The sequence below is a fragment of the Manis javanica genome, chromosome 14 (assembly GCF_040802235.1).
Source record: "Manis javanica isolate MJ-LG chromosome 14, MJ_LKY, whole genome shotgun sequence".
Lineage (NCBI taxonomy): Eukaryota > Metazoa > Chordata > Mammalia > Pholidota > Manidae > Manis > Manis javanica.
In genome coordinates this window covers 1,601,252-1,614,615 of record NC_133169.1, presented here as the reverse complement: position 1 = coordinate 1,614,615, position 13,364 = coordinate 1,601,252, and the positions used below count along the sequence as shown (strand labels likewise).

At 48.5% G+C, this 13,364-nt stretch overlaps 1 long non-coding RNA gene across 2 annotated transcripts in view; it reads right to left on the bottom strand.

Moving 5' to 3' along the window:
* Positions 1-5,655: 5,655 nt before the first annotated feature.
* The window catches only part of LOC108399438 (uncharacterized), a 120,127-nt gene continuing 112,418 nt past the window's right edge, over positions 5,656-13,364 (bottom strand). The window contains exons 5-6 of one of the 2 annotated variants that reach the window (XR_012125000.1): positions 11,311-11,424; positions 5,656-5,773 (exon numbers count right to left, since the gene is read on the bottom strand). This is a non-coding gene — a long non-coding RNA (uncharacterized lncRNA). Of the gene's footprint in view, positions 5,774-10,992; positions 11,139-11,310; positions 11,425-13,364 lie in introns of those variants that run through there. The other variant, XR_012125001.1, reaches the window with a different exon arrangement.

The window sequence follows — 13,364 nt, the reverse complement described above, 5'->3', positions numbered from 1 at the left end:
AAAATCCGGTAGGCAAAGAATTTTCAAATGGACATTAAGTTCTCATCAATATTCACCTGACCAAATTATCCGAAGGAGAGAGTGTGGCCTGCGCATCCCTTGGGTCCATCAGGCAGGCTGAAATCACATCAGTATGAGCGGATCGGGAACACGCGAATCAGATTACCGCTGGCTGCTGCGCGTGTGATCATTAAGACCGGCATCCTGGCTGGTGGAGAACGCCTGCTTCGCAGCCCAGACACCACCGAGCTCACGCTCCTTGCAAGTCTTCAGTATTCTGTGTAATAAACAGTATGTGGCCTCTTGGCTGAGATTCTGCCCACCCCATACATCATGTTCTCTTCAGAGGCAATCATTCGTACATCAGGAAAGGTCTCGTGTGTACCAGTGGGTGGTTTCTGATTGGAGTCCAGAATGACATGCGCAAGATGGAGAAAAAGAGGCTCTTCTTCCCGCTACTCTCAGTCCGTCTCAAAGACTCTAAACCAGGTCTTCCGTTTGTCACTGTCACTCGGGCTGAGTGGGCAGGGGCCTGCCTGGGAATGGCCGGTGTGTAGTTTTTAAAGATTCCAGGACACTTATCCCAGGCGAGCCTGCCGCTGAGACTCGTCAGAGCTGCTGCCACTCAGGCATCGGGCAAAGTCCCTTCATTCCGGGCACTCTGCATTCACTGTCTTGAGTCTCCATGAAAGCCAGATGTGTAGATGATATAATTATTTATGTTTTTTTACAGATGACAAGTTCTGAGCAGCAAATAGGTGAACCAAACTGCACAGTGATGAAGAGAGAAGACCCGGGTGGGATTCAGTCCCAGGAATACACTGACAGGCTCCATGGGACATTCTGCTCCTTAGTTTTTGAGATTTCAGCTTGATGAAAGCAGAGTAGAAGCGGGACCCCAAGGCGAGAGGGAAGCTTTTGAACTGCCAGTTATCCTGGAGAAATCAGCTAATTTCCGGTGCTATTTGTGAGACCCTCGTGTAGGAGCCCACTCAGATTAGAGGGTAAAAAAAATCCAGAATGCTGTTGGGCCATCTATTCTCCATAAAAAAAAAAAAAATAGGTTAGATTGAAAGAAAAAAAGAAGCTCCATAAAAAGAGTCCTCCAGGAAAACTGTCTGCCTTAAACTCAGCCGCAGATGGAGAGGGGGAAAAAATAATTGTACCCTGAGAGTTTTTAACTGAAAATTGGCTCTCCTGGGGGTTTCATACCAAATACATATTAATTATTTAATTAAAAATCTGCATGCTGACATTTTATACCCAGGTGGTGCCCCACTGGTAGCTCCTGCCGTCTGACTAAACAATGGATTCTTTAGGGAAGAATATAGTTTCAGCAGGACATCGGTGTCATAACACTCATTCCAACAAGAATCCACCCAAAGCATGGAGAAAACAAGGTGCCATGTGTGACAGCCACTGGGAACGAGCACACGGCAGAATCAGAGCCCTGGGGGCTTCACATGCGGGGTTTACCAGCTGTGACATAGAAAGTGTGTGTATTTAATATGTTTAAATATGGAAGATGTGTGAAAAGTATGTACAAGGAATAAGAGACTGTAGACATGACAAGGGAGAACTTGTGTGAGAGGAAGGTGTGATCCTTGAAACTTAAAAGCTCCCTGGGCAAGCTGGGTGGCAGGTTACGGGTGGCTGAGAGGGTATGTTTATCTATGAGCGGTCCGTCTGCAGGAATGAGCCAGGACCCAGCAGACACCCAGGGAGCTGGAAAGCAGATGTTTGAGCAGTGGGCGGCTAGATGACGTGTGAGGTCCTGTCAGAGGCCTGGAGTGAAACGGAGCAGAGGCAACCCTTTTTAAGAAGGACGATTGCCTGCACCCCCAGTTTCGGAAACCACAATGTAATCTGGGTGAGCTGTAGTGTTTGCTGTTACCTGGGCACCGCCAGCCTCAGGTTTTCCCAGTGTCATGCTGCCTGGACGCTCCCCCTCCTGCCCCTCGTCTCCTGTGGACTGGCATCCAGGAGGCTGTCCCTCTTTGCCCTCTCCCCGTCCCCACATGAGACTGCGTTTCGTCGCCAGCCAGGGGCTTGCTGGCCTCACACATGCCCCGGGTCTGGGTTGTCAGGGTGGGCTCATCCCCAACTCTCTTCTCACAGATGCCACCCACTCCCTTGGCTTGGCGGTCCTTAAACGATGATCTCCAGCTCACGTCTCTCTTCTCTCCTTGGTTCTTGACTGGGATTCCAGTGTCTGTCGTGCATCTCTGCTTGGCTGTCCGGTCCAGACTAAACTCATATTTCCACCATTTCCTCACTCGTTCCTATTGCTCTTCACATTTCTTTCCTTGGGCATCCCACCACTGTCTCCCCGTTGCTTCAGTGCAGCCACCTGTGGCTTACCGTCCCACTCACATCCCACAGGCAACCAGTTCATTGCCCACGGGTCCTGGCCTCTGTCCATGCCCTTCTTCACTGTGGCCGCTTGGTTTGCCATCCTGACCTCCGTCGGTTCCGAGCTGGACTGTTTCCGTCGACTCCTGCTTCCCAGCTCTCCTCTGTCCCGTCTTCCAGACTGTATAGGTAAAACGGTTCTAAAGCACAAGTTTAAAGCAGGCACTGCCCTGCTCACGTCTCCCTTGATGTTTTCTGAATAAATTATCAACCTCTCGGCGTAGTCTGCAAGTCCCCTTCGTGACTGAGCCCCATGGTTCATGCCCTGGCCACACCGTGAAACCTCCCGGATGATTTAAAAAGTGCCAGCTTGGAGGGTTTAGGAGGACGGGCCTCAGACCCTTAGTCTCTGGTGACTAAATGTCACTGATTTATTGGCCTCCACGTGCTGACTGCCTGTGTTTGGTCAAATGGCATGAGAGGTGCTTTAGGGGAACTGCCTTGATGCCCGTGAGATCCTGCTTCAGAAATGACCAAACAGGCTCTGAGATGCTGAGTGCCCTCCCTGAGATGGCGCCTGTTAAGCGCTGGTCTCTACCTGCACAGCGTGTACAACGAGCACGTTCACATCCTGTCTCTGGAAGCGAGGTGTGATTGACCAACGCGGTCTGTCCGTATGGCTTTTCTTCCTGGAGCAGACTCAGGATGCGTGGAAATCCGTGTGCAGGATACCCACAGGCAGTTGTATAGACCCGCTCTGCCAGCTCCCCAGCCACGTCCTTGCTGGCTCACCTTGACCCCCTTAGCCTGATGTCCGAGGGGCCCCAGGTGAGCGTGGAGCCCATCCCGCCCCATGGGAGCTTCGGCTGTGGCTGGATGGCAGCCTCGGGGACCCTGAGCCAGAGGCACCTGGCTCGCAGGGCCTGATTCTTGACCCACAGAAACTGTGAGATCGTGTTTGTTGTTTTCAAACGCTACATTTTGGTGTAATTTGTCCCACAGCAAAAAATAACAAATACTGTTTGTGTACCCTCGAGCCATGTTTGAATTCCCTACACTCATTTCCTCATCTGTAAAACTGGGAAGAACACTGCCGGCTCCCCGGGCTGATGTGAACTCCACTGAGAGGATGCAAATGAAGGCCGCTTATAGGCATAAAGTGGGACATAAAGTAAGATATCCACTCGAGGAGAGTTCACAGCTAGAGGCCTTTGCAGTCTTATTTGTTTAATGCCCTGTGTTATGGGCTCCTAGAATTGACAAGCTAGAGGTATGTGCTGGCTTCATTGTATCTGCTGGGATGATACCATAGTGCCCAGCTGTGTATTTAATTAATTTAACATTCAAAGGCTATAAACACCTCCCTTTTTTCATTTGTCAGCGGCTAATTAACTCCCATAGTAAAAATCCCAGCATCCACAGCGGGTGTTTTCATTCCCTCTTTGTGTACAACCCAAGGACTCCTTCCTCAGAGGGATGCAGAAAGGGAGGGGGGAACCGTCCTGTCCTCAGAGCCTTGCCTGCCTCTGCCTGGACCCTGGGCCTCGGAGCAGGTGGAATGACTGTGATCAGAAATGCTGGCCCCTGAGAGTTGGAAACCCTGTCCATGTGGGCTCAGAGCCACGGAGCTCACCCACTGTGGGCGACGGAGCCTGCGAAGCCCCATGCGCAGCTCAGGGCCCAGCAGGCTGGGTGCCCCTGGCCCAGGGTGTCTCCTGAGGCTGTGGCCAAACTGCAGCCGAGGCTCACCTGGGGCAGGACGGGCCCCACGCTCACTCTGGGCCGAACTTGGTGCCCTGCGGGCATCAGGCTAAGGAGGTCGGGGCAAGCCAGCATAGACGTGCAGGGCGCACCGGCGGAGCGGGTCTGTACCACCTGCACGCAAGCATCTTGGTCTTCAGGAGAGGAGAGGATAACCAGGACGAGGCCCAAGGCAGACAACGTTCACCCTGCTCTGGGATGTGGAAGCAACAGGGAGATGCGCTACCTGGATAGAACTGCTGAAACAGTACACTGGTTCCCATCTTGTTATTACCTCACTGCATTACAAAAATAATAATTCCTTCAATATTTTGGGGCACCTGTTGTTTGGAAAACATTGCTTAAAGTTGTGGGACATTGAATGTCTGAGAAAAGACCCTCCGCCAGAGGAGAAAATAATAATAGCACCACCATTCCAGTACTAGCGCTGAGCGCCAGGCATTGCATTAAGGTCATTTCTTCACTGCCACAAGAACTTTGATCTTGTGTGTGAAGACAAATCATTTCTATCAAAAATGAAGACTAAGGCTAAGGAAGGCAGCAATTTTTTCCAAGGTTATACACTAAAGCATGTCCCGGCCAGGAGCGGAGTGACCCAAGAGTCCCCAGAGCCCCCTCCGTGCCTCCCCCCACCCCGGCCCACCCTTCCTTTGGTTCTTGATAGGATCCAGGGACATGTATGAAACACTTTGTGGGACTATGAAAGCATCTTCATACATGGTCTTGTTATTTTCATGACAAATCTCTGAAACTGGTGTTGGGTCCAAGAGAACCGGGCTCAGGCTGGCCTAGGGTCAGTCAGCAAAGCTGGGCCAACCCGAGATGCAGTATGAGACCCAGGCCAGAGCACAGAGTGGGGCCCTTCAGGCGGGAAGCTCCTCAGGTCAGAGGGCAGGAGCTTCCTGGTGCAGGGAGGGGGCTTGTCGTGGGGGGCAGAAGGGGCCCTCGGGGAAGTGTGTCCCTCCAGGATGAGAAGAGCGGGTAAAGGTGACAGAGGCCCTTTCTGTGAGGGGCGTGTGAGGGTGTCCGTGTTGGGGCAGGGTCCTTGGCTGAGGGTCTGAGGCTCTGGGTGCCAGCACCCCCTGCCCTCTGCTGAGCCTGCTCCTCCCACGGAGGACAAGGTGCCTATGTGCATGCAGTCCGCAGCGTTGTGAGTCGAGGGGACTGGGTGGGGTCGTCGGAAAGTGGCAAAGCCTGTTACAGATAGGAAGCCTTATTACCCCAGCAGCAGACAAGACAGGCTGGAGCGTCAGTGTCTTGCAGACCCCACAGGAAGGCCCCACAAGACCCCCGCATCGGAACCAAGCTCCGGGGCGCCAGCCAGTCCTGTGGGCCCTGAGCCTCAGTGGATGTTTGGAGAAACACGACTGCTGAGCATCATCCACAAAGACAAGCTGCTCCTGGGATCCTGAGGAAGCAAGCTTGCCAGGGAGAAGCCACCTGCACGCGGCTGGTGTGAGCAAGGCCGTGGGACCGACTCGTCAGCGATGCTCGGATAGCCCCTGGCCCCCCGCTCCGCAGACACCAGGCACACTCACCTGCCGCACCCCAGCTCCCACCGGGAGGTCGTCTCCTCTAACGCGCGGCTTCAGGGAAACTTCTCTGTGGCAAAGCCACAGATTTGCGGTAGAAATGTCTTCAAATGCATAAAGTAAAGTGCCTAGGATTGCAAAGGAGACAAATGATATTGAAATGTACTCATCGAAATATTAGAATATTTGTGACATGTATATTCTCTATTCAAGTATTAAATGAACTACCCAGCAGTGGGTCTGATAAGGGACAGGAGCTTCCGGAGGCCGTTGGATCACCCGGGAACCTCTCTGCTCATCGGTGATGCCCGGCACTGGAGACGCCCCTCACCCCCCAGTCTTCCCAAGGCCACGGCCCTCACCAGGACAGGCTTGGCCAGCTGACCTTCCCGTCCAGCTTGGAGGCGGGCGAGAGCCAGGAGCAGATCACGCCTCCCCTGGGAACGCGTCAGCCCCGCTCTGGAAGTCCTTTCGCCGTGGGGCGTCCTCTACCAAGGCCGCACAGTGAGGCCCAGCACACAGACTGGGGAACAGCTGGGGGCCCCAGCCTCCCCCTTCCTCCGCTCACGGAGGCTCGGAGAGGCAGCAGCACGGCCTCTGGATCCTCCTTAAACTTTGGGAGCCTCAGCTGCGGGACCCAAGCCCCTCCTCTGGATGCGCGTCCAGAGCCAAGCTCTGGCTTCCGACGGACCGTCTGGACGGCAGCCACCGGGCCTCCAGCGTGTGGGGGAGAAACATGGAAAATAACACTCGGGCCAGAACAGCACCGAGCGTCTCTGGGTTACCCCAGCCGGGAGGAGGCTTCTGCGCCAGCGTCTCGGGGACGGAGACCATGCCCTCCACCCCCCACGGGGCTCATCAGCGCGAGGGCTGCGGGATGGAAAGAACTTGAGACTGAAGCGCGGTCTGGGAAAACTGCAGTTGGTGAATGAAAGAACCGAGTCTCATCTTCATTTTCAACCCTGGGGGCTGTGTGTTCCCAGGAGCGCAGGCAATCTACCTGGGTCCAAGCCCGCGTTTGGTGGCATCTGGTCTGTCCTGTGCGTGCCCCTTTTCTTTTTTAACTTTTTAGATTTCAGGTGCAAAACTTGATTTAATCAAACGCCTCTCTCAGTTCATGGCGCGCTGTGAAGTCCGACCCCACAGGTCCCTTCCTTGGTTTGTCCTGGCTCCCCTCCCCCACTGCCCGCTGCTGTTCCTCACCGCTGAGCGGTACCTCCCCTAACATGTGTGACATATGCTCCTGGTATGTATGCATCTGGGGGAAGTATGCAGTGGGATTTTGTGTATGTTTGTGCTTTAACGTGCATGATAGTGTCTCACTGCACTTCCTACCTTGTTATTTAACACCACGTTCCAGTGACTACTCACTGGTTCATTGCTTCTGAGCTGCATAATATTCCCTTCGATGAAGGACTGCACTTTGCTGCTGCAAATAATGCCACGGTGTACAGTTTTCCATGTGGTGCCTCGTGGGCCTGCACGGGACTTTCCTGGGCATGTCCCCAGGAGAGGGACTGCTGAACGCAGGCACGCACTGAGTCCCCCAGAGAGGCCAGACTGCTTTCCGGGGAGACTGCCAGTTCCAACTCCCACCTCCTATGCCTGTCGATTCCTATTTCCCCAAACTGGTGAAGACTTGGAGTCCTCTAGCTTTTAAATTTTTGCCAATTGAATGGATATTAAGTGGCATGATATTGTTTTAATTGCTGTCCCTTACTATGGGGGAGGTGAGAACCTCCTGAACTTTAGTCATTCGGGTTTCTCCTTTGAGTCATCGTCTGGCCGCATCCTTTACTGATTTCCCTACTTTTTTCCAATGTTTATAATTCCAATATATAATTCCTTTTAACCTTACAGTTTGTGCTTATAGAGACTTGTTTAAAACAACCCCCTTTTCTACCCTCAAGTCATTTTTTTCTCCCACTTTAAAAAGTTGTGCCTTTGACATTTTGGTCTTGAAGCCATTAGGAGCTCATTCTTTATATGACATGAATAAGAATGTAAATTTGTCCTTCTCAATAAGTGAGCCGGCTTTCCCAGCACCACCTGCTAAACAATGTATCTGTTCCCTGCCTCTAACAGGCATCATCTTGTCACCCACATGCTCTGTTTCTGGGCACGCTAATGGGTTCCCTGCGTTGTCACTGTTATGTTGGTGTACTATTCCCCCCTTGCTGTGTGTGTGTGTGTTCACACACACACAACATGGGCAACTATTTGTAAAGCTTAATTCTTCAGTGTGGCTGTAGAATCAGTTTATCAAACTTCTCAAAAATTTCTGGAGCAGATACTCAAACACATTGAATATATAAGATTGATGTAGGGGAGAAAGGCAAATTTATACTGTCTGATAATTCCGTGCACTCATTCATTTATTATTCATGTCTTTTGAAAGACAATGATTTGAAGGATGTAGCACTTAAAAGATTTATTCATAAAATTTGGTGCATTCTTTGTTAGTTTCTGTTCCTAGAAACTTAAGGAATTCTTGATACTATGAAGGGCATCTTATTTTCTGTTATAAATGTTTCTTGTTGGTTAATGATAGTGCAAATTGAATTTGTATCTGGCAGCCTTAATGAACTCTTACGAGTTTAGCAGTCTATTATATTATGGGTTTCCAGAGCATGTGGCCCCCTGAAACCAGATGCACGCTTGTGCTTGGCATTTCTCATCACTAAATCTTCCTAAAGCTTTTCCGTGCTGGTTGGTCCTGTAACAGAAACACTGGCTATCGTTTCCTAGCATTTTCTATGCCAGGTACAACCCTACGAACTTTACATGTATAGCCTTACTTGATTCTCATAACAACCCTATTTGATTTTATTTTTATCCACACTTTACAAATGAAGAAATGGCAGCTAAACAGTGAATTATCTCAGATTACATTGAGATGCAACTGAGATCAGGCCATGCATCTTTGACTGTAAATCCCAGGCCCTCTAGAATGGAGTTACTTTAAGCCTGGGTGTCAGATCTGCTCACTACGAGCTAGGTGAAGTCCCTATGTCCCACTGATACGCACACTCGCTATGAAAAATGTGTAGTTTTTGTAATTGAACCTATGCTGTGTTTGTTCTGATTCTGTTCATTTAACTCTAATTTAATATAATCTCTAGCATAATTATAATAGATATATTTATATTAAGCACAATAATAAGACAATTAAAATTGTCTCTAACAGTAAATGCCAAATTGGGGACTGGTATTTTTGTTTTTCATATACTTTTGTCTTTGCCTTTACGTATCTTCATTTCTTATTTATTTTTCTGATAAATATTGTGTCTTACATAAGTATCAGTTGATGACATTTAAAAAAATTAAAGAAGAGAAAAGAAGTGCTTTGTTTTTCCTTTTTAGTACTGATAGTTTCAGAAGCAATGAGTCGGAGTGCGTGTCCTTTTAAAAAGGTGTCTCTTGCTGGCATCAGTGTCTGAATGCAGCATGGCAGGATGAAGGTCATGCACCAGTCTGCCTGGGTGCCCGGTGTCCTCAGCTGTTTTAAGAAGGCGATTTGTATGTCTGAGATGCTCCAACTGAATGAGAGCCATTCTGAGACAGCCCTTCCCCACAAAAGGACGCCTGAGAAAGTTTCCTTGTGACGTCCCTTTCCAGCCTTCTCTGCAACTGCAGACCTCAGTGTTCAATGGACGGAATAGGCGAGAAGCACTGCTGGGAAACATGAAGAGACGCCTGAGCTCTGAGCTGGGGAAAAGGCTTCTATTTGAACAGAAACGACCAACCTTTAGATGCAACAGCCCCCCATCTGGAAAAGAACATACTGAGCTTGAGTGTGGCAGTATCTGCAGGCTAATTATGTGGTTATTGACAATGTTACTGGAGCTTTTCTTATTTAGAATATTAAAGTACAGTATTTGAATGTAGATTGAAGTATTTAAGCTATCAGCACAGGTAAGCATATACAGTAATGTTGAGATATGTCATTGAATCTGTGAAGAAATACATAATATCTGTAGAATACTGTAGAATAAAAAGAAAGAAGTAAAATATTTCAAAAAGTTTAAGATCAAATTACAAATAAAAAAAGTTATATAGAATAGTCTTCCACCATCATTCGATATGATGGGCAAGTCAGTGAATTTACAATCTGGTTGTGTTACATACATCACTACCTGGCTGTGTTTGTGAGTGTATAATGTTGCCACGTTTCAAGCATAATAATTAGTAGAGCTAGCAGAAATAATATGGCTTTTACATTTGGATTTTAACTTTCTTGTACGTCACTTGTACAAAGATTTTTAGAGCAGCCCTATTTAGCTCATGGAAAAAAATGGGAAAAAATTCAAATATTTAACAATAGGAAAATTTTCAGTAAGCCATCTTTGCAAGTATAATGAAATACTTTATGCATAATCCTTAAAAATAAGTAAACAGAATATATCATTATGAAACAATAGCTCTACAAAAAAGTATTGGGACTGTCAAATAGAGACTTTGTCAAATATTTACATTTTAAAAAGAGCCAGAGTTAAGGTAGAAATGCAAGGGGAGCCCCCCACTAACATATGTGCCTGAAGTGAGCCCCAGCCCTGGGCCCATCTCGCCTGGAAGTACCCATGTGTCTCCATCTCAGGAACTTCTTAAGATGACTGTAATTTAGGGCTATAGAAACTATAAATTATCTTTGCATGTGTTTACATGATAATTACTGAGGCCTGCAGAAGCTGAATTTTAAGTTTATAAATAACATTAAAGTTATCATTTTAGTAACTTTAAGCCACTATTTCATTTTTGTTTTTTGGTTCTTTGATCCAGATTCTCTGAAGTGTAAGTTTATATGCGTTAGTTAGGAAGAGAAGTGGGGGAAAAACACAAAGGGGAAAAAATCAGTGGTTGATGGGCTTCCACTAAAAAAGTGTCCTGGTCCCAAATTGGGAGAAACCAGTCCCATCACCCGCTGTTGATACAGGTAGACCGCTAGACAGAGCCTCTGAAGGCCGTTTCTTTTCTGCTAATGACCGTTATTCCCTGGATGGCAGTGAGCATGATTGCAGGGCTGTTTCCCACGAAGAAGTGGCCGTAATCGAGAAAACATTGGCCAAAACTCGTTTTTCTCTTGCGACAGTGGGACAGTCTTTCATACGAGTCCCAGTTCACTGAGAACCCCGGTCCTATGCTGGGTCCCACACTGCGCACGGAGAGAGGACCTGTGTGCTCTTCCGGAGCTGGGGGCGAGGAGTGGACCACAGTTATTTCAAGAGGGAGGAAAACTTGCTCAGACAATAATTTATGTTGCTTGCTTTAATACGAATTATCCTAACCTTTATATAAATATGTGTGAATGTAAACAGGCAAACACGAAAAAGTTATAGAACCAGTAGGAGTTGAAGAGCCTTGCATCTGAGCTTCTGGCTGCCCCGTGGTCAGGGGGTCCTGGGGGTCACTGCTGTCCCTCAGCGTCTGGGCTGGGCCTCACCAGGCCCTCCTAGTTGACAGACAGCACAGTCAGATAACTAGCTCCTCAGTACCCTGCAAAGCAGGGGACATTAGCATTATCAGATAGCACACTTACCATGTTAAGAAAATTTTCATTAGAGTAAAACAACCTTTGTTGATTATCCCACATGACTTAAGACTTCTGATCACTAGTTTGTCCTCCCCTCCATCTACCCCATCACTGTGGTATCAAGGCAATATTCACCTGCATTCTGGGCCTGCCGCTGTGAACTCACGTGTTGATAAAGCACAGAGAATTATTATTCTCAAGTCTGTTTTCCAGATATAAAGTCGGTAATAGGACCAGCACATCCTCCTCCTTGAGAGAAGAGAAAAAAAACTAATGAAGCCTCAAAAATCTTCCCTGAACACCTTCAGGAGTCAATCCACCCTCAAGAGGCCATCAGACCTACTCCTTGGCCAGGGAACCTGCCGCCTGCTATGGAGATCACTGAGTCTGTCATGTGGCTTCTGCAAAACCATGTCCTGATTCTTCATGAACACAGGTTTTCCTTCTAAGCTACTTCCTTTGATGTAACTGTTTCTATCTACAACTTGTTTATATCTTATGATCTCTGTTCTCCTTCAGTTTTTGCAAAGTAACAGAGGAAATCAAAATTGCTGTGGTATTTATGGCTGATCTCTCGACTGTGGGAATAAATCATGCATCAATTTAACAATTCACTCAATAAATATTGCATCATGCCCTGTGATAAGAATACAAAAACTGAGTAAGATATTTTGGACATAGATACCGGTGATGGTCACACAACCTTGTAAATGCCATTAATGCCACTGGATTGTGTATTTAGAAGTGGTTAGAATGGAAAAGTTGATGTCACATATATTTTACTGCAAAAAAAACAATGCCCCATAACAAAGACATTGGCCAAGACAGTCCTTCCCATCTCACGCCCACCGTCTGGCAGGAAAGACCAGCCGCTAACCGAGTGTCCCGGGTCAGAAGAAAGAAGAGTGTGTAAGGGCCCAGTGGGCACCGAGGCGGGGGCTGCGAGCCACACTCGGCTTTCTGTTTGTTACTGTTTGTTTGCTTTTTTAGTGGTGCTGTTTTGGATGGCCTCTGGGCTGGGCTTTCAAAGAGGAGTGATTCTGCACAGCCCAAAGGCTCAGGCTTCCCTCAAACGCTGGATTCTGCGTCGTGGTTAGCAGCATGCAGATGGCTCAGTCTGACCCGGTACTTCTTTCTACTCCCATTTGCCTGTCCTTCCCAGAGCCCGGACTCCTGTGGGACATGGGAGACACCAAGGGTGCAAAGTTCAGGGGCAAGTGCTGGCCCTGCACCTGCGTGGCCCTGAGGAGTGGCCGCCTGACATGTCCACGCCTCTGCTGTGGGACTCGGCGACCTGCTCCAGTTCCCTGCTTGCTCGTCTCCCTCCCTGTGCAAACTACCAACTGGGTCTCTGCACCTTCGTGTCTCCGGGGGCTAGTGCAAAGCAGAGCACATGGAAGGTGCTCCATAGCGGCAGCATTCTTCAGTAAGCATTTTTTAAAGAATGAATGAGGGCCACAATCCGCCACATGCCCCAGGGACACACTCTTCAGCCCGTGTCTTCCCCGTGGCTCCATCTGTCCTGTAGAGCTGGAGTTTGCTCGAGGCTCCTGGTCTCTGAAGGCCCCCCGAGTCAGTCCCCCGTCTGTGCATCCCTCCTCGCCTTTTTCCAGCTTTTATTCCTTCTCCCTATGATTGATTTTGGAAGAGTTGCTCTGCCTTCAAGTGCACGGACTCTTCTCTAGGGCCTGACCCACTGTTGGTCCCACCAGTTTGCATTTCAGATATTACAGTTATTGGGTTCTTTATTTTCTTTACATCCTGGAGCATGTGGAATATACTTATAGAAGATGTTTCCATGTCCTTATTCACTAAGTCATCATCTCTATTATTTCTGCATCTCCTACTCCCTGCAAAGCTCTCTACCTGTGCTAACGTTTGCTTCCTGGCCGTCTGTCCTTGGGAATATGACCTTACTCACTCCTCAGGGCATCCCTTCCCTGTGCACTTGAGTGTGTCCCATATGTTCTCCTGCACATGGATTCCCCTTGCTTGTGGCTGTTCCATCCCTCAAACAGAGGCTATGCTTTATTCTTGGAGATTAAGAATGGCTACCATAAAATGTGCTTTGACACATTGCCTAATACTGTGTTAGGTGCTTTTCCTGTATTTTCTCACTCAGTTTCTGGGTTTGTATCTGGATCTAGAAAGTTAGCTGTGAAACCTCCAAGTCCAGCCGTGGCTCACCA